This window comes from Rhinopithecus roxellana, chromosome 6 (assembly GCF_007565055.1).
Source record: "Rhinopithecus roxellana isolate Shanxi Qingling chromosome 6, ASM756505v1, whole genome shotgun sequence".
In the NCBI taxonomy this organism is placed as follows: domain Eukaryota; kingdom Metazoa; phylum Chordata; class Mammalia; order Primates; family Cercopithecidae; genus Rhinopithecus; species Rhinopithecus roxellana.
The window spans coordinates 50,355,752-50,376,524 of record NC_044554.1 but is presented as its reverse complement, the minus strand read 5'-3'; the positions used below and the strand labels follow the sequence as shown (position 1 = coordinate 50,376,524).

The following is a 20,773-nucleotide window of genomic DNA, read 5'->3' as shown; positions in this document are numbered from 1 at the left end:
CTTCCAGGAAGACAGAAGAGGGACACTGGCTGGGGAGCCTGAGAAAGATCCAGAGAGATCTCTAGAAAAAGACCAACCCTGAGACCCCAGCAAGGCTGCAGAGAAGATGGATTCCAAACTTCATGCCGTTTAAAACACCAGATGTGTAATTTAAAGGAACAGTCTTCCAAAGGTAGTGCTTTACAGGGAGCAGGACAAAAGGCAAAGAGGAAGAAAGAGGGTCTTCTGGCAATTCAATAGTGAGTAGAAAAAGAGAAAAAAGGGGAGAAACAGAATTCTGCAAAACAAAAGGAAATCACAAATTAAGAGGACCCACAACCAGCCCCACTACAAAAACAAGCAAAGCTCACTAAGGAGTCTGGATTTTGCTAGGATAATGGCTAAAGGAACATTAGACTAGGAGTTTTGTAAAACACCCCAATAACACGAAAATGAGCAAGATGAAAGTAACACCCATACAACAAAGGCAAACGTCTCACCTCTGTTCCCTGTTCCCTTACCTCAAAAGCAATCATGAGGCAGAAGAAAACGTAAGTCTACACTCCAAACAGAAATAAATACACTCAAGGAAGCAGCTGAGGGTATAAGTGACCATAACCAGACCAGCAGTTCAAAAACTCAGACTAGAAATGGCCAAAATGGGAAGACATCAGAAAAAAAAATTGATTGAACTCAGGAGGGACATGAAAGAAAAAGACAAAATTATCCCAGTCATGAAAAATAAATTAAAAGATGACCAAGGGAGAGTAAACCCAAAAGAAAATTTAGTCAGGACAAAGGCAAAGACAAAGAAACAAGTAGGAGAATGAGAAGGACGTGAGTGAAACCAACCAGTTAGAAGGTGGAAGGTGGTCAAAGGAGGCAAGGTCTTGCTGTGATTGCGTGAAGGACCTGGAACAGCAGCGCTGGGCTCTGTGCAGCAGGACAGCTAAGCAAAAGGCTGTCACAGTGGCCATAGCACCACTGGCCAGACCCCAGGGGTCATCTTTCCCCGAGAGAGCTGAGGGCATAAACAATGATAAGTTCTCCAGGGGATGGACTTCCTACATACCCTGAGTTCATCCTTACACATTCTATGCATATAACAAAATACCACAGGTACCCACAAATAGGTACACACATTATGTATCAATGTTTTTTTTGTTTTGTTTTGTTTTGTTTTTAAAAAAAGGAAAAATAAATGAACTCCACATTCTTGTATAATCAGAGTGTCTACAGCGCTCTAGAGGAACCCAAACCTTACGGTCGCTGGAAAGATAAAAACCAATGGGCCAATTGGAGTGAAACTCTGGCCCGGAAACGTGGGGTGCCAGCCCCCTCAGCACAGATGCAACGCAGAGTTATGGGAGGTGCCAGTGACTCTGCTCTTTGTCCTGTCTCCTCATCTGCAAAATTAGAAAGCCTGTCTTGAGTATTTCCAGGAACCTCCCACCTCTTCGTTCCAGCCACTGACAAACTCTGCACATTAGGTCAGGAGAAGTCCCAGAGCCAAGCCTCTTTTCTCATTGTCTTCCCACAAGTGCTTGGAGCTACAAGGAGGCCCCCTTTCCACTATGAGCAACCAGGTGCTCTGCTGTGTGGTCCTTTGTCTCCTCGGAGCAAGTGAGTCCTGGGTTCAGGGAGAAAATTCCTATCTGGAATGCTGCAAGTTCCAAATCCAAGGCTTCCCTAAGGGACAGCAGCATCAGGCACCTCCCTGCGCTGTACTTCAGGCATGCCTCTCTTTCTTTTCCAGACACCGTGGATGGCGGAATCACTCAGTCCCCAAAGTACCTGTTCAGAAAGGAAGGACAGAATGTGACCCTGAGTTGTGAACAGAATTTGAACCATGATGTCATGTACTGGTACCGACAGGACGCAGGTCAAGGAGTGAGATTGATCTACTACTCACAGATAGTAAATGACATTCAGAAAGGAGACATAGCTGAAGGGTACAGTGTGTCTCGGGAGAGGAAGGAATCCTTTCCTCTCACTGTGACACCAGCCCAAAGGAACCCAACAGCTTTCTATCTCTGTGCCAGTAGTATAGACACAGTAAAGCATGGATGTTGCCTCTCTGTGCATAAATGTGCCCAGTCCTGCTTCCCCGACCAGGTGGCAGAGCTCCTCTGCACTGTGACGGCAGGAAACATCACTCAGCCACTAAGTAGGCTTAAAAAACTATATATATATAATGATATATTATATATATATATATATGAGACTAAAATGATAGTTTTATACAGTTTTCTAAACTATAGTTTTGTGTATATATATAACTATATATATATATCATTTTTTAAACTATAGTTTTGTAGTTTTATTTATTTATTTACTTATTGGAGACAGAGTCTCACTCTGTTACCCAGGCTGCGGTGCAGCGGCGTGATCTCAGCTCACTACAATCTCTGCCTCCCGGGTTCAAGCAATTTTCCTGCCTCAGTCTCCCAAGTAGCTGGGATTACAGATGCACACCACCATATCTGCTAATTTTTGTATTTTAGTAGAGGCAGGGTTTCACCATGTTGGCCAGGATGGTCTCGAACTCCTGACCTCAGCTGATCCACCCACCTTGGCCTCCCAAAGTGCTGAGATTATAGGCGTGAGTCACCATGCCTGGCTGTTTTATAGTTTTATATAGTTATTTTTAAAAACTATAAATATTTTTTTAAACCCACTTATTGGCTGAGTGAAGTTTCCCGCCATATATGATATAGATATAGATATGTTATGTATATGATATATATATATGTTATATATATGTTTTATGTTGTATATAAGATATATACATGTATATAGAGAGAGAGTCAGAGAGACACAGAGAAGAAAGAGAGAAAAGTTAACCTTACAACCCCAAGATTTTTCTGTTTTACTGAATGCTAGATGAATAGATGAATGAATGAATAGAAATGAATGAATGAATAGAAAATTTTCCCTTCTTTCAGGAAGATAAAAAAGGCTATGGAAAGAGAGATGTAGAAGACAAACCCTGTAATCACAATTTCATATGACGCATGCTTTAATGAGAGACGTTAGTGGAGTATAGGAAATAACATAGCCAATTCTGTCTGGTGACATCAGGAAGGGCGTCAAAGAGAAAGCAAATTTTCAGATGAAACTTATTATTCAAATTTCACCAGATGGGCAAGTAGGATTTCACCAGATGGGCAAGCACCAAAAGAGGGAGGCAGGCTAAGGGAACTATGAAAGGAAAGAGTGATGAGATAACACCAGGAAAAAAAATATCAACACTCCCTCCTCCACCGGAATATGGCAATGGAAGAAAATTTGGGCAAATGAATGGAGTCAGGTTATTGAACAAAATTGAGTTTCTGGTTCTAGTGGTCCTTCACTGGACATCTGTGTAGAAACATTCAAGAGGCCCCGTAAGTGCAGGTCTGGCACTTAGAGGAGAGGGTTGGGCTGGAGAGAAATGTTTGAGTGACAGATAAGCACACAGGTGTGAATAAAACTTCCCAAGTGATCTTGTTTTCTATGTTTTCTCTCTTTATGCTCTGCCACCTATGCACTGAATTAGAAGGTAAGTGGTGTTAATTCTTTTGTTGACTTACAAATGTTTATTTGATCATATAATTATGCTTCTAGAAATTGATGTTTCTATATCATTCTTCAGATACAACTGAAACTGCTGCTTGAAAACTTTTCAAAAATATTGTCAGAAGCATCAAATAACCTTAGTGTGTCCTGCTGTATTGTTCTCTTTTTCCAGGGATAAGAAATTTTTAGAAAAATATAAGTGCCTGTCCAGAATACACAAGACTTGCCTCCACGAATTTTCTTCGAATTATTGCCTGGATTCTGTGTTTAGCCTTGAATTTCTTCTTCTACATAGTGTATGGGAGTTTGACTCACACAGAGTCTCACAGACACCAAAATACTAAAACATAGAGATGGAAAAGGTATTTCTCCCTGAATAGGATCTAAAGAACATTAAAATATGGTAGTATGAGAACTACAAGCAGTCGTTGAAACTAATGTTTTCTGACAGTAGTAAGTAAAACACTGGAAATGAGATGGCTCTAAGATACTTCACTTTGAATGTCCAGAACATATTCACAGATACCTCCACATCAGTCATTCTCTGAGCCAGAGGATGGAGCCAGGGACCTTCATGGCGGTGGGAGAGACACAGGCCCATAGTGTTATCTGTGCTCTATGTACAAGCCATTCTCCAGAGGTGATGGGATGGGGAAAGACTGTCTGTCCAAGGAAAGAAAATGAAAGGGATGACAGTAAGAGATAGACAATCTTGTTTCTCCTTGTTTTTCTTGTCCGTGACTAGAATGGACACAAATTCCTTTCTTTCAGTTGAGGAATTTATTAAAGCAGAGCATAAGAACTTAAATAGACTTCAAAAATTCTCCTGTAAAACTATTAACCATTTGCTTTTTTCAGGGTAATCTTAATACTGAAAAGAATGCTGTAGCTATGAAGTTTCATCATAACCTGCATTCCCAGAACCAGGTTGTAAGAGAGATATCATCTGAAGTAAAAGACAGGAAATTTGTAAAATGTAAAATATCATTGAATGTTTTCTTAGCAAGTTTTGAGAGGCCATCACATCTATTACACAAAGATAATTTACATAACATTTTAATCTAGAACTATTTCTTTAACATAATAAACATACTTGCTCAATTTAAAATCACATTGAACATAACCAACAGTAAATTAGACAAGCCAGAAAACCAATTTGTCAACTTTATAAAAATTCAAGAAATAGCCCAGAATTCTTAGGAAGTAGAAAGATATTTAACATGTGAGAAAAAGGTATTACCACAACAGCAGCTTTATTCCCAATGGCCCCAAATTGGAAAATATTCAACATCCATCAACAATGCAATGGATAAATGATTGTGTTACATTTATGTAACAGAATACAATATAGCAAAAAATGTAATTTCCAACACAGATATTTTAAATATAAGATTGAATAAAATATAGTAGACACAAAATTATACAGTATGTAGTCAGAATAGTGATTAATTTGGTAGCATTATGTATTTACTCTGAGGGAGACATGAGAAAGGCTTTTGGAATTCTGAATTCTATATCTTGATCTGGGTGATGATTATACGAGTATATTCATTTCAAAAATTCATTTGGCTGAACACTTAAGATTTGTGCAGTCTATGTATTTTATACCTCACTTAGAAAGCTTAGAATATAATGGCAAGTATCTTATCTTGACAAATGATCTATTGCTGTGTAACAAACCACTCCAAAAGTTAGTGATTTAAAAGAACAACATATTATTATCTCTTGTGGTTATATAAAAGGGCTCAGCTGGACAGTTCTCACTTAGGGCTGCTCACATAGTCACTGTCAGTCACTGAGGCTGGAGATATCTGAAGGCTCAACTAGGCTGGATATCCAAGGTGGCTTTTGTGTGCCCCTGTTGGTTCATTACCTGGGATGGCTGCAGTAGCTGTGGACCCGCTGAGCATGTCTCTCTGTACACAGCCTTCGACGTGATTAGATGGACTGTCTCATAGCATGGTGGGCTCTAGGTAGCTAAAGTTTTTGCATGGTAGTTGACTACCCTAAGAGCGAGCATTCAAGAGACCCAGATGTGGTCAGCTAGGCTCCTTACAACCCAGCCCGGGAAATATGCAGTGTCACCTCCACCACAATCCAGCCAGCTCGGATTCAAGAGAAAAGCACTCATGGGAAGGTGACCGCTAGCCAGGGCGTTTCATCAGGCTGGTATCTTTCAAGACCAGATACCACACCACAGTCATTTGAATTTGTGTCGTTAATTGGTACTCTTAGTTTTTCCCTGCTGCTCTTTTTCCATTGGAGTCCTTTTGGATGACATTAATAAAACTATTTCATGTTTTTAAGATTGTATTTGTCTAGCATTTCTTTTTCAACCTTTCTACATGTAGCCTTTTTGTTGTTTTTATTCTTCAGGTGGGTATTTCATAAGCAGTGTGTATTTTTTCAGCCTCATTATTTATACAACTAGAATCCTCAGTCTATTGTCTTAAATGTATTTCTGTATAGTTTTCTATAGCAGGTGATTTCCTGGGTTTTGAGTTATGTTTCTTATTTGGTTTTGTACATTAATTTTTCTCACATTTTGGTTTCTTCTTCCCTCATGCATGACCTTGTTTTTGTTGACTATTTTTCTCATTTCATGATTTTGTCTTTCAGAAGTCCACAATTCATTTTCATTTTTTGATGATTAACTATAACATTTTATTATATAATTATATTAAGAAAATCTGAGATTAGTCTTATCTTTACCCTTCTCCTGAAGCCTATGCGAACTTTAGAACAATTAACACCTATGGTTCCCTTCATGATTTCCAATATTTTGGATAGTCAGAATGTTAGATCTGTCTAGCTATAACAACTAGAAGTATTATTGTTTTATTTTACCAATACTTAATTACAATTACCTACCTATGTGTTAACCATCATCTTTAACCATCATTGTTTTTGCACAAAACTTTAGTGTACCAACTCAGCAGAAAGAGGATCCATCATATTCTGTGTCTGCCCTAGTAAGCATGCTTCTTTGCTGCATGGCCTTTGATTCCTGGTAGCAGATTTAACCCCGGCAAAGATGTAGAGCCCTATTATGGGCTATCAGACCCCAATACCAAGGCTTTTCTTGTGCCACAGCCCTTTGATCGCAGGTCACTGACTCTAACTTCTATCTCCTTTTCCAACAGTTCTCATGGATACTAAAGTCCCCCAGACACCAAGAAAATTGGTCACATTGACTAATTTTAAGAGATGGCATTGCAGTAGTCTCAGAAAATGAAAAGTCATAGCACATACTAGCTATTGACAACGTATGGCTTGGCCTATGGCAAACCCATGACACAAATGGAAGTGTCAGGGAAGAAAAACCACCATGAGCATTAAGGAACAAAAGAGGATAGTATAGGAATTAGGCCTGACACAATTTGGGGAGAAGATGGATAAGTGAAAGTTTGAAAAGGGTCAGAAAAAACAACTCTAACGAGCTCTGGTGAAGGTGGATGAACTGGACTTTGCATTAAGTTTTGCATTAAGTTGGGTATATCCATGTACTACACGGAACCCTGAAGGGGATGGTGTAGGAATTTATGGAAGACGGCTGACTCTATGTGCCAACAGCCCTGTGAGTTCTCAGAAAAGTTTGGTGGTGGGACTGCAGTCCCTCCTGGTCAGCAGAGATGGCAGTCAGTATAAAGAGCTGGATGTGAAGCAGGGGAAAGTCAGCATAAATTGGAACTCACCGGCACTTTTGATGCCACTTCTCACTGCCTGGAGCCAGTGATGACTTCACAACTCAGTGCCAGCTGTTTTACTTTCCTCTTACAAACTTCATGCATTTCTTCCCCCATGATCGACTCTAACCTGGAACCGTACTAGGAAAAAGTTATCTGAAACATATTCCTTGCTTAGCTAGGTTGACAAAGTGATAAAACACCACAGGAATATCCAGATGCTCCTTGACTTGCAGTGGGGTAATATCCTGATAAATCCAGCATAAATCGAAAACATCATAATTCAACTTACAATATCCAGCTTATCTGTACATAACCCCATCATAAGTCAAGGAGCACACTGAAATGCATATTGCTTTAGCACCACTGTAAAGTTGAAAAGTCATTAAACCATCATGAGACCATCTGTACCTGACAATTAGTGTTTCTCAAAATAAATAGGAAGATTTTCTTCTGATCTGAAGGTCTTCCAGCCACTCTCTCCCAGACATATCATAATATTGGGCCAGAGGTCACCCATCACAAGCTGTCCTTACTTACTCTTTGCAGAAAAAGTAGTTTACAGTATGAAGTGGCCTCATTTTAATGAGGTCCAACATACCCAGTAAATAAAAAATGCAGCCACAGGAGCATACAGATGCCCTTCAATAGATACGTCAATATTAACATAACACAATAGCTATATTTGTTATGATAAAACAATTCCACAATTGCACAAACATAATATGATGGGTGAAGTCTTAATTTTATCTTTTCTAGCTACCTATGCCAGAGAAGAACTAAATATTAAATGAAAGCATAATTGGGAGGCTGCTATAAAAATGAAAACATAGGGCTTTCAGAATAACTTTCCAGCTCCTTGTAATTGCTACACATTTCCAACGTCGATCCATTAAAAGAAGTATCCCAGCATGTTCAAATCAAAGAATTTCTTATGCCTCCTAGAAACTATTTTCACTCCCAGTACTTAGTATGATCTCCATTACAATAGAATAAATGTAATTATTCTCACAACCTCAACAGTGATTAACATGGAAACATACAAGCTAAATCAAGAAATATTATTAGAATGTTTAGAATTAAGTCCATCTATATATGAGGGAAATTGTTATGAGATACTCATGAGGTAACTGTCTCATTTAGAAAATGATGAAGTGGCTTCATCATGATTATGAAGAAACATTGGACTTCCAGCTGAGGCACTGGCCTGGGCATTATCAATATTTATGGCAGTTCCAACCTGAAGGTCTAGTGATTAACAACCATGAGTTGTCTTGGTGTGATTACTTTGAGGATATGAAACAGAAGCAGCAAACAGACTCCAATGCCATTCATTACCCAAACATATACTCATTTCCTTATAAGAAACTCACTTAAGTCATTGCAATGCTCTATATCTCAGTGTATCTGTAATAAATTTAGAAGTTGATTTGGGAAATCTTTAGGTCACTTTGGGCAATGTATGAAATTTTGTTTTGTTTGGAAACGCAGTCTCATTCTATCACTCAGGCTGGAGTGCAGTGGTACGATCTCAGCTCACTGCAACCTCCGCCTCCCGGATTCAAGCAATTCTCTACCTCAGCCTCCCAAGTAGCTGGGATTATAGGCGCCTGCTACCACACCTGGCTAATTTTTGTGTTTTTAGTAGAGACGGGGTTTCACCATGTTGGCCAGGTTGGTCTTGAACCCCTAACCTTGTGATCCACCCGCCTCTGCCTCCCAAAGTGATGGAATTAACAGGCGTGAGCCACCGAGCCTGACTTGTATGGTTCTTTGATAGAGAGATGGATGTAACATTCGTCATGGGCAAAGATTACCACCAGGGAGCAGACTAGAGCATCCTTGAGATTCTGTGATCAGTCATCCCTCCTCGCTGGTGAATGGAGACAGTGGTCACAACTCTCCCCGGAGAAGGCAGTGTGGGGCCATCACCGAAGATGCTGTTGCTTCTGCTGCTTCTGGGGACAGGTATGAGCCTCCTTCTACCTGGGAGCTTCGGTGGGCATGTGCGTGTGTTGGCATGGTCAAGTGGTGGCCAGGCAATGTGGATTGTTTATGCTCATCAAAGGGAGAGGGAGCAGTCCTGCTCTCTAGAGGTGTAAACGGTAAGGTGAGAGCCACCGGTCAGAGGAGATGGGGGATTATGGCCCTAGGGAGATGACAGAAAGATTGCACAAAACAAACAGGATTCTCCAGGAGCTGGGAGCACAGGGAGGGAGTGAGGCTCAGCTCTGCCTGGCATCCTGTCTGACTCGGATCCTACTGGGCTCTCCTCTCTCTGGCTTCTGTTTTCAGCGGGCTTCGGGCTTGGTGCTGTCGTCTCTCAATCTCCGAGCAGGGTTATCTGTAAGAGAGGAACCTCTGTGAAGATCGAGTGCCGTTGCCTGGACTTTCAGGCCACAACTATGTTTTGGTATCGTCAGTTCCAGAAACAGAGCCTCATACTCATGGCAACTTCCAATGAGGGCTCCAGTGTCACATACGAGCAAGGCATCAAGAAGGACAAGTTTCCCATCAACCATTCAGACCTGACCTTCTCCACTCTGACAGTGACCAATGCCCATCCCGAAGACAGCAGCTTCTACATCTGCAGTGCTAGAGACACAGCACCAGGAAGGGATCAGAGACCGCAGGCAAGAACCCCCTGCAGCTGCCCCTCTGCCCCAGTGGGTCCCCTGAGTGCTGAGAGGGGAGGCATGGAGATGGAAAACCACAGCTTTCCTGACTGAGACATCTGGGTGTGTGTGTGTAGGGGGTGGGGCGGGGTGGGGGGAGAGAAAGAAAAGAAGCCCTGTGAGTGTGGAGAGTGGAGGAGCTGTAGGGTTTGAGACTTATGAAATGGCCATAGAGTTGGGCCTAAAGTGGTCAGTGGACATGGAAGCTTCCCTGAAAATTATAAAACCTGGAATTTTGCCCTGACTCTGCCACATTAGTCATGTGTTCTTGAATAGATCTACACACAATCCTAGAGGTAGATATGAAGACAGTTGTATAATCACTGTGTATTTCCTATAATAAACTTCAGCGATTGGCTTTCTTGTCATCATGCTGGGCTCTCAAGACAAAGATAACCAAGAGGCAGCCAAGTAGACAGTTATGCATGAGTACGTTACCTTAGGGGAGGACGGCAACAGCATTGAATAGCACCCACTCCAAATTTATGTTCAGTCCTCCTTGGACCAGGACCACCAAAAAAATCCTATCACATTTCCTGTATATGTTGAATGCCATCACGTTCTCCGTGTTGTTTCAGTTGATGAATGAACAGAGTAAGACTCAGTACAAAGGGAGGGGAGCACCCTCTATGCCTAGGTACACATGATCTGGAATGTATCCCTAGGGAAGGTGCTGGTGAGCTGGCTTTTGGGAAAGGTGTCAAAGGGAAGAGCGGGCAGAGGTACCTAGAAGGAAGATCTCAGACAACATGGCTTGTCTACAGTGTTGCAAAGTTCTGCCAGTAGCTAGAAGAGAGTAAGTGGAACAGTGAAAATCCTTCCCTAGGAGAAACCAAGTATTTACATTGACCACAAATCTGTATGAGCCAATAGAAAATGAGCAAAACATATGATCATACATTTAATAGAAGAAACATGTATGACCAATACACATATAGAGATATTTTACTGCATTGATGATCAGGATAATATGAAGCAAGACATAGTGATACATAGCCTTATATCCACTTGATTAGCAAAATATAAAAAGTTTAGAAATATAAAATGTTAGCGAGGGTATGGATTCATAGGATTACTTATAAATTGTTGATGGGAGCATAAGTACTATAAACCATTTGGAAACAGTTCAGCATCATCTCATAGTTGAAGATTCCTATGTCCCATGACTCAGCAATTCCACTCCTAGATTTACGTCAGGAGAAGCTCTTGCATACACATATCAGAAGATATAAATACAAAAGTGTTCTTAACAGCACCAAACAATAGAAAAACATGGCACCAAGCCACATATGCACCGAGAAGAGTGAATGAATAAACTGTGGCATAGTCATATGAGTCAAAATGAATGAACTATAGTGAAGAGCAAGGTTATAGGTGAATCTTAGCAATACAATAGCAAATGCAAAAACTAAGTCTAATGAGACGATGCAAAGCATAATGTGCTTTTTATAAAGCTAAAAACAAGTCAAGAAAATAATTTTCAGCAATAAAATATGTTAGATCAAATTTTATTGAAAGGAAAGCAAAGACCAGTTTGTATGCTGGAGCCTACCTTATCAGCTCATGGGAGCTGACTGTATACATTTTTCCCAACTCCAGTTTTAGTGACATCATTTTGTTAGCTTGAAACTGACAATAGTGAGGGTATTTACACTACAGAAATCAGCAAACACAACAAATTACAGTTTTGCTTTATTTTCCTCCAGAGAGTTAGTTGTCAACCCTTTACCAACACACTACTGGCAGGGAAGAATAGTGACCCAAGTTCAGGACTTTTATAAGGCTGGGGCATGGCAGGAGATAGAATGAGAGAGAACTACATAGCTATACATTTAAATATTGTCAAGGTCTGTCTTGCATAATGTTGAGGAGGAGATGTTTTACAAGTTCCTATTATATTTTTAAATAAATAAATAACTATTCATTGACAAACAATGCCTATGTGTTATGAACCACAGGTTAAGATAAATAAAATTGTATGCATATAGAATCAAAAAGAAGAGAAAATAAAACAAATAAATGAGTAGATTAGAGTTCTTACAAGAAAAGGATCAAGAGCATTTTATAGTCAAAACCAGGAGTGAAATAGCAGTGGCTCAACTGCTACCATCCTTATACAAACATTGGCTGCTGAAGTAATCACAACGGACAACCTGCTACCCAATAGACCTGGACCCTTGTCAACCCCTTTGCAACAACGAGCAAGGGTTTAGACACTAAGGGTCAACGTGAAAACATGGAGATGACACCTGGCCCCTAACCAAGGTGGAACTGACTGGAATAAGATGGGAGCCAAGTCTGCCGTGCACACGCTGCTGTTTTTCATCCCCGCTATGACCATGTGTTGCTGGTGGTTAAATACCCTACCTGGGTTCAGGTCACCTCAGACTGTGCCATTGTCACTGAACTTACGGACCCATTTTAGTTGTAGCCTTTTACTCTGTTAGTGTTTTCAGCCTGGAGAACAGAGCTAGTAAAATACTTTAAAAATATTCCACTGCTCACTAATGGCATGGAAAAGACAAGAGCTTTTAAGGCTCTGGCATGAAACACAGAGACAGTGGTTACATTCCTATTTCATGCAGTCACTATTTCCCTCTGCATTAAGCTGAGGAGTGTAGTGTTTCAGTGACATTTAGCATGGAACAGTGCTGGGTTCAGACCTGCTTTTCCCAAACCAGCTGGCTATCAAGGACACAGCCTACTGCCTACCTACATTACCTTTGGAAAGAAGACAACAGCATTGAACAGCATTCAGTCCAAATTTGTGTTCTGTCTTCCTTGGACAAGTACCAACAAAATAAAATCCTATCACATTTCCTGTAAATTTTGAATGCCATACATTTTTGATGAGCAATTATTTTTGAAGTGTTGGACTTCCTGTTCTGATTTAATATTCTACTCTCTGGGCTTTGTTGTATTTGAAATCAAGTTCACCATTCAGAGGCAGTGATGGGTGAGGTAAGAGACAGACTCTTACATCTTCCTGCCCGATACACACACACACACACACACACACGGAAGCAGTGTGTTTCCCATTAATGGAGAAGCCATGGGGAGAATTTCAGAGGTTTCAAGGGAGCTAGGGTTTTCTAATTCCTCTATATCCTTGGATATCCCCATTCTTAATGTCAAAAATAATCTCTGGAGCTGGTTTCCAGGAGTCTGAACCCTGGAACCCATTTGCTACAGTACATGTATCATCTCAGGTGTCCAAAGGTGAATATTTGATTAGCTACTTCACAACTTCATATCACTGCTGCTGTTTTTCCATTCTGGAATGTGGAAAGCAGTGTGACTCCTATTAACTGACCAGTAGTGAATTTCAACTACCCATAAATATGTGAGTGTCTTTTATCTGTAATCTCCTATCTGGTGCCATTTTTGAAAAGCAGTTAAGACCCTTTTATTCTACAAAATGAACTATGTCTCATTTCTTGAAAGTAATTATTGATGAAATACTCCCTGGAGAGTCTGAAGCCCCTGATATTGCATATTTAATGGTTATCCGCCTTTTAATAAAAGGTATGGGGATAAATTTTAAATATTATTCCTAAATACCTTACATCAAGATGAGCTAGAGTTAATTAAGTGGGACAAGGGATAATGAATTCAAGGGCATTTAAGAAAGATTAAAGAACCAGTGCAAATGTTTTAATCGGGAAAGAAATTGGTGTGTTTAATGACAGGAAAGAAGTCAGCAGCATGGCAGCAGCAGGGGGAGGAGGCGGTTGAGTACAGAGCAAAATTGAAGAAGGCAGGAAGGCATCAGACCACTCACAACCTTACTGGTCAAGGTAAATGATACAGAATCCAACATAAAGCTTAACAGGAGACATTGAGGTTTTCAACATTTGACTTCTGTAGTAATCAGATTCGTGGCTGTGTGTGTATCTGTGTATTTAATCACCCTGGTCACAAAGTGAAGAAATAATGGACTGTGCAGGGAAGGCAAAATGTTACCTCTACCCTCTTAGGGTTTTTCTGCTGGGCCTGAGAATGGAACAGATTAACAGGAGAAAAGCAAACACATGTATTTAATGTAAGTTTTACATCACATGAAAGCCCCTATAATTAAAGGAAGACTTGAATATGCAGTTAGAGTTGAACACTCATATACTGAATTGGGCAAAGAGTCATACATTGTTAAAAGGTGAAAAAGTAAAGGGGCTTGGGCTAGGGTTGCTGGTGGAATGGCAAAGTGACGAGGAAGGTGAGGGTTAGTTTAACAAGCTTTTTTGGTACAGATTCCTTGGCCTCAACATCATTCCCATTCTATCTTTGATGTTAAGAATATTCTTTCTTCCTGGTATAGATAAGACATTTTTTATATGGGAGGCTTATTCTGTTTTTCAAGAAGAAAAGGGGAAGGGTCAGAATACTCCTCTTATACCTGCTATTGTCTCAAGACATTAAAGGCATTAAAACACCTCTAGCTCAAAATAATCCTTATGCCAAAGTGGCATGTTTTGGGCAGAGGGTTGGGGGGCTTATGCTGCCACCCTCCAGCAGTGTGGACAGAGTTGATACAGAGGGAAAATGTTAGCTCAGACAAGCAGTAGTTTAGCTTGGATAATGATGATGGTGTTAGAAATATGGGGAAAATGAGACATTGAAAAGGAAGTAAATCAAAGGACTTGGCAATTGGTGAGACATGAGCAGCAATATGCAGGGGTTGGGGGGTGATGATTGAAAGAGACTGCTACAGACAGACAAATAAGGAGGACCAAGTGGGAAGAAGATCAAGATTTACTTTGAGATTGGGAATGCCTTTGAGACAGTGATCTAACCAGGAATATTCCTGCAGAGAGCAGTTGGATGTACAATCATGGACTCAGAAAATGGATCTGGATAAGAAGTACACCTTTGGGACATTTAGCCTCACTGGAAGAATGAAAGTGCCTCCAACCCCTTGATATAGAGTTTACAATGAAAAGAGCAGAGAACATAGGATAGAGATTTAGGGAGCACACCTGCCTTGGGGGACTATAAAAGGTTGAGGCGGCAAAATGCACTGATAAACCACCATTGGCATTAGACTAATGGTCTAGACTAATGGCTGAGTCATGGTGTCAGTAATCACTAGTAACAATGCTGTGGAGTGTGTGGCAGGTACCACACCAAGTGCTGCCTTTTTCTTAATTCCGCTCTGATGCTTGGGATGCCTCCTTGCTGCCTCGCTGCGGGGTGGGCCACTCCCGACTCATGCGGGCTGAGGCAGACCTCAGCCAGCATCGGATGAATTCGCTCCTTTGACCACTAGAGGGTGATGTGGCTCTTTCTATAAAATATCTGCCACTCATCCAGTGTGGACTCTGAGCTTCACCAGATATTTCAGATGAGATGCTTAGGTGCTGATTGACCGAAAAACTTGCAGATATCCTAGGAGGCCAATTGGTCTTTAAAAATGGCAGGATCTAATCTTAACATTTTGTAAAACCCTTAGCGTTTACCCATATCTGGCACCTGTAGTCGTGTGATTTCTACATAATTGATAAACACATAAATGAATAATGCCGTGGTTTCTATTCAACATTGTGCTGAATTTGCAACCAGTGAAGCAAGGGGAAAAAGTTGAAAATGAGGAAGGAAAGAAAAATAAGTAAGTATTGGAGCATGACAAGCTTAGTTATAGAGATTCAAAAGGCTCTAAAGAAGCAATGCATTATCAATAACAAAATGTAGTAAGTTTACTGAATTTAACATAAATATAAAACATTATTTATTTTCACATACTAGAAGCAGTTAAAATATGTTTCTTAACAAGAGAGACGATTTACAAATAATATAAAATATAAAATAAACACCTAAGAACAAATCTATTAGAAGATTAGCAAAGACTATCATGCAGAAAATTATTAAAATTTTAGGGGAATGAGGGTTGCGCACAGTGGCTCACGCCTGTAATCCCAGCACTTTGGGATGCTGAGGCGGGCAGATCATGAGGTCAGGAGTTCAAGACTAGCCTGGCCAATAGGGTGAAACCCATCTCTACTAAACATACAAAACAATTAGCCAGGCGTGGTGACACACGCCTGTAGTCCCAGCTAGTCCAGAGGCTGAGGCAGGAGAATGACTTGAACCCGGAAGGCAGAGGTTACAGAGAGCCGAGATCATCCCACTGCACTCCAGCCTGGGCGACAGAGCTAGATTCCGTCTCTAAAGAAAGAAATAAATAAATAAATTTAAGGGAATGATTTTAAAAGTATGAAATAAGCCAGGCGTGGTGGCTCACACCTTTAATCCCAGCACTTTGGGAGGTCGAGGTGGGTGGCACCCGAGGTCAGGAGTTTAAGACCAACCTGGCCAACATGGTAAAACCCCATCTCTACTAAAAACACAAAAAATTAGCCAGATGTGGTGGTGGGTGCCTGTAATCCCAGCTACTTGGGAGGCTGAGGCAGGAGAATTGCTGGAACCTGGGAGGTGGAGGTTGCAGTGAGCTGAGATCACACCATTGCACTCCAGGCGGCTGGGCAACAGAGTGAAACTCCATCTCAAATAAAAAAAAAAGTTTGAAATAAGTAAAGATATACAATATGATCATGAAAAAGTGAATCCAATAGTAAGGTTATTTCAATTTCTGCAGTGTTATCTATACATTCAATACCACAGTAGTCAAACTACAAAAGATTTATTTTATGAAATTTAGCAAATAATCTACAACTAAGTGAAAAAGAACAAAAATAAGCAATATTTAAGGAGTACAAAAAGTTACGTGAATTGCTCTATCAATTATCAAATTATGTTATTTAGGATAATGAAAGGAGCATGATTAAATAGGCAAATGGAAAATAGAAAATGAAAAATGGGCCCATGAATATACAGGAATTTCACATATGACAGAGGTGTTATTGAAGCTACATGGAGGAATTATGTAATATACAAGTTATTCTGGAGCAGGTGGTTATCCATACAAGGAAAGATTAATTCAAAACTTACTTCACAATATATGCCAAAATAAATCACAAGTGGATTAAATGCTTAAATGCAAAATTCAGAATGTTAGGTGTTTTGATAAATAATAAGGATTATACTTTCATGAACATGGGCTATGGGAGATTTTTTTTTATAAAGAATTAAAAAACATGTTTACCCCAAATAAAAGAATAATACATTCTACTAAATGAAGAAATCCAACAAAAAGTAGCACAGAGATAGTAAAGACATACACCACAAATTGGAAAGATATTAGCAATACACATAGCTGACAAAGGTTGGGTATCCAATCCAGAGTCTATTAAGAACTGCTACAAATAAATAATAGTTAATCAGTCAAAAAGAAATATGGACAAACGGCAGTTTACAGGCAACACTGGTGGCCTATAATATATAAAATATATTCAACCTTCTTAGCAACCAGAAAGAAGCAAACTAAAACTAAAATATTGTGCCATGAGATAATTTTAACATACTAGACTGGCAAAATTAAAAGTATGTTAAATAGCAACCATAGTCCTAGATGTGGAACATTTGAACACACTCATGAGCTATTGGTGGGATCATTTATTTGGTCTCATCACTTTGGAAAGCATTTTGTTATGTTATGTTATGTAAAGTTGACGTGTTGCCTTGAAGACTCAGTCTTTACACTGCCAGGTATGGCAACAATCTTGCACCTAGGTAAGCAGAGACATGTTCAAGAATACAATACTGTTTGTAGCAGCACAACACCCAGGGAAAAATTAGTGTGCATTAATTCAAGAATATATAATAAATTCTAGCCAATGAATATAATGTAATACTAGATAGCAGTGAAAGTAAATTGTCTAGATTATGTGTCAACATATCACAGACCTAATGTTGAATGAAAAATTAACATTATAGAAAATATATAAACTAGCTGATTCCTCTTACATTTCAAAGACATGCAAAATTAAATACTACACAATTTACAGATTCTTGTGTAAATGCTAAAGACTATGATGAAAAGCAAGTGAATGACAAATTTAAACTTCAGGTTACACCTACCTGGGCATGACGGAGAAACAATGAGGAAACCTAAGAGTAACATGGACTGAGAAATTCTCAGCAATAATCTAACTCTTAAGCTGATTGGTTCAGGCAAAGGTACTTCTATATATGCATTGCATATTTGTCATAAGTATTGTTCTGTATAGTTCAACATTTAATTCTTTAATGTAACCGGTCACGGTGGCTCATGCCTGTAATCCCAACGCTTTGGGAGGCTGAGGGGGGCGGATCACTGGAGGTCAGGAATTCAAGACCAGCCAGTGACATGGTGAAAGCCTGTCTGTACTAGAAATACAAAAATTAGCCAGGTGTGGTTGTGGGGGCCTGTAATCCCAGCTACTCGGGAGGCTGAGGCAGGAGACTGCTTGAACCCAGGAGGTGAAGTCTGCAGTGGGCTGAGATCACACCACTGCACTCCAGCCTGGGAGGCAGAGCAAGATCCATCTTAAATAAATAAATAAATAGATAAATAAATACTTAATGTAAAGCAGCTGCTATGTGATTTTTATAAGTGTGTCAAAAGCTACTATTTGTAAAGACCAAGTTGTATGATTCCTCACCTGAGATGGAAGGGAGGCGGGGAAGAAGCACAATCACAAGTTAAAAAACTAAACAGAGTATAAATTAGTTCAACCCTTGTGGAAGACAGTGTGGCAATTCCTCAAGGATCTAGAACCAGAAATACCATTTGACCCAGCCATCCCATTACTGGGTATATACCCAAAGGATTATAAATCATTCTGCTATAAAGACACGTGCACATGTATGTTTATTGCAGCTCTGTTCACAATAGCAAAGACTTGGAACCAACCCAAATGCCTATCAATGAGAGACTGGATAAAGAAAATGTGACACATATATTCCATGGAATACCATGCAGCCATAAAAAAAGGATGAGTTTATGTCCTTTGCAGGGACATGGATGAAGCTGGAAACCATCATTCTCAGCAAACTAACACAAGAACAGAAAACCAAACACCACATGTTCTCACTCATAAGTGGGAGCTGAACAATGAGAACACATGGACACAGGGAGGGGAACATCACACACAGGGCCTGTCAGCAGGTGGAGGGCTAGTGGAGGGAGAGCATTAGCAGAAATACCTAATGTAGATGATGGGTTGATGGGTGCAGAAAACCACCATGGCACGTGTATACCTATGTAACAAACCTGCATGTTCTGCACATGTACCCCAGAACTTAAAGCATAATAATTTTTTAAGTAAATAAATGTATGAGTGATTTTACCTAAAAAAGTAGCAAAACAGTGAGTCACAGAAAAAAGAATTAAAAGCAGGCTGAAACTTACACTCTTTTCAACAGCTAAAACAAAGCCTGCCCTCCTACATTCTATGAAATTGAAACGACTCTGTCCCATGTACAGAGCATCTACGAAGGCTATGGGAAGTGATCATGTCACAAGCAGGTTGCTGACGGGGGCGGGGGGAGCGGGTGAGGAAGCCTTACAGAAAAAGCTACCACCATGATTTCTGTCTGAGCCAACCATGTGCCTCAGACTTCTCTGCTGTGTGGCCCTTTCTTTCTGGGGAGCAGGTAAGCCCCTGTTCTGAACTGGTTGAATTCCAATTCCAAGACTCTCTCCTGTGGCTGCAGTATCAGCCTCCCTCCTGGGTTTTTTCTACAGCTGCTCTCTTCTTCCTTTACAGCCTCCACGGACACCAAGGTCACCCAGAGACCTAGACTTCTGGTCAAAGCAAATGAACAGAAAGCAAAGATGGAGTGTGTTCCTATAAAAGGACATAGTTATGTTTACTGGTATCGTAAGAAGCTGGACGAAGAGCTCAAGTTTTTGGTTTACTTTCAGAATGAAGTAATTATTCAGAAAGCAGAAATAATCAATGAGCGATTTTCAGCCCAATGCCCCCAAAACTCATCCTGTACCTTGGAGATCCAGTCCACGGAGTCAGGGGACGCAGCACTGTATTTCTGTGCCAGCAGCAAAGCCACAGTGCCAAATGTTAGCCCTTCTTAGAACACAAACTCCTTATGGACCCAGCTCAGGAAATAAGTGTAGAGCAGGTTGGCAGGCTCTATAATACAGAAACCCAACTTGAAAGACAGTAAATCAGAAGGAAAAACTTGTAAATAACAGCTCTAAGTGAGCACAAAAAAAGGGGGGTTATTTAAAACAACTGATGGGGACAAAAGCCCAGGGAAGGGGCCAGAAGGCATAAAAAGCTTGGATACTTCAGTGTTCAGGATATTAGGTAAGATATACTAGGTTCCCTTTTCTCTCTCTTTCTATATGAGCTTTATGGATTTCTAACAATCCTTACGTAAAGAAAAGGGTTCTGTGCTTTTCACTTGGTAAAGTTGTGAGTTCAGAAATAAGAATGACAAGCAGATCAACTATGTCTTTCAGGCAGACCCTGATCTTCTGACCCAGCACATTTCCTCGAACTAGAAGCAAACTCTAAGGGCTTTTGGAATGCTTCTCACAGCTCTCCCTACCATAGAAGCTTAGTGGGAACCATTAGCAATCCCTGCCCTCTGGGATGTTACAATCACAAACTTTTATTTATTTATTTATTTTTATTTGTTTGTTTATTTATTTATTTATTTGAGACGGAGTCTCGCTCTGTCACCCAGGCTGGAGTGCAGTAGCGCGATCTTGGCTCACTGCAAGCTCCGCCTCCTGGGTTCAAGCCATGCTCCTGCCTCAGCCTCCTGAGCAACTGGGACTACAGGCGCCCGCCACCACGCCCGGCTAATTTTTTGTATTTCTTTTAGTAGACACGGGGTTTCAGCGTGTTAGCCAGGATGGTCTCCCATCTCCTGACCTCGTGATCCGCCCGCCTCAGCCTCCCGAAGTGCTGGGATTACAGGCATGAGCCACCGCGCCCGGCCAACAATTACAAACATTTTTAAAGCAACTCTACT

The 20,773-nt window shown here is 40.5% G+C and overlaps 1 long non-coding RNA gene and 2 gene segments (V, D, J or C); 2 read left to right on the top strand and 1 right to left on the bottom strand.

Moving 5' to 3' along the window:
* Positions 1-20,773, top strand: part of LOC104674945 — a 381,543-nt gene that overhangs the window by 133,939 nt on the left and 226,831 nt on the right.
* LOC104674944 overlaps positions 1-20,773 on the top strand; it is a 340,994-nt gene that overhangs the window by 102,581 nt on the left and 217,640 nt on the right.
* LOC115898223 lies at positions 490-8,787 on the bottom strand. Its single transcript, XR_004057912.1, has 3 exons — positions 7,233-8,787; positions 4,064-4,200; positions 490-1,773 (listed from the first exon to the last, which is right to left on the bottom strand). It is a non-coding gene; the product is annotated as an uncharacterized LOC115898223 (long non-coding RNA).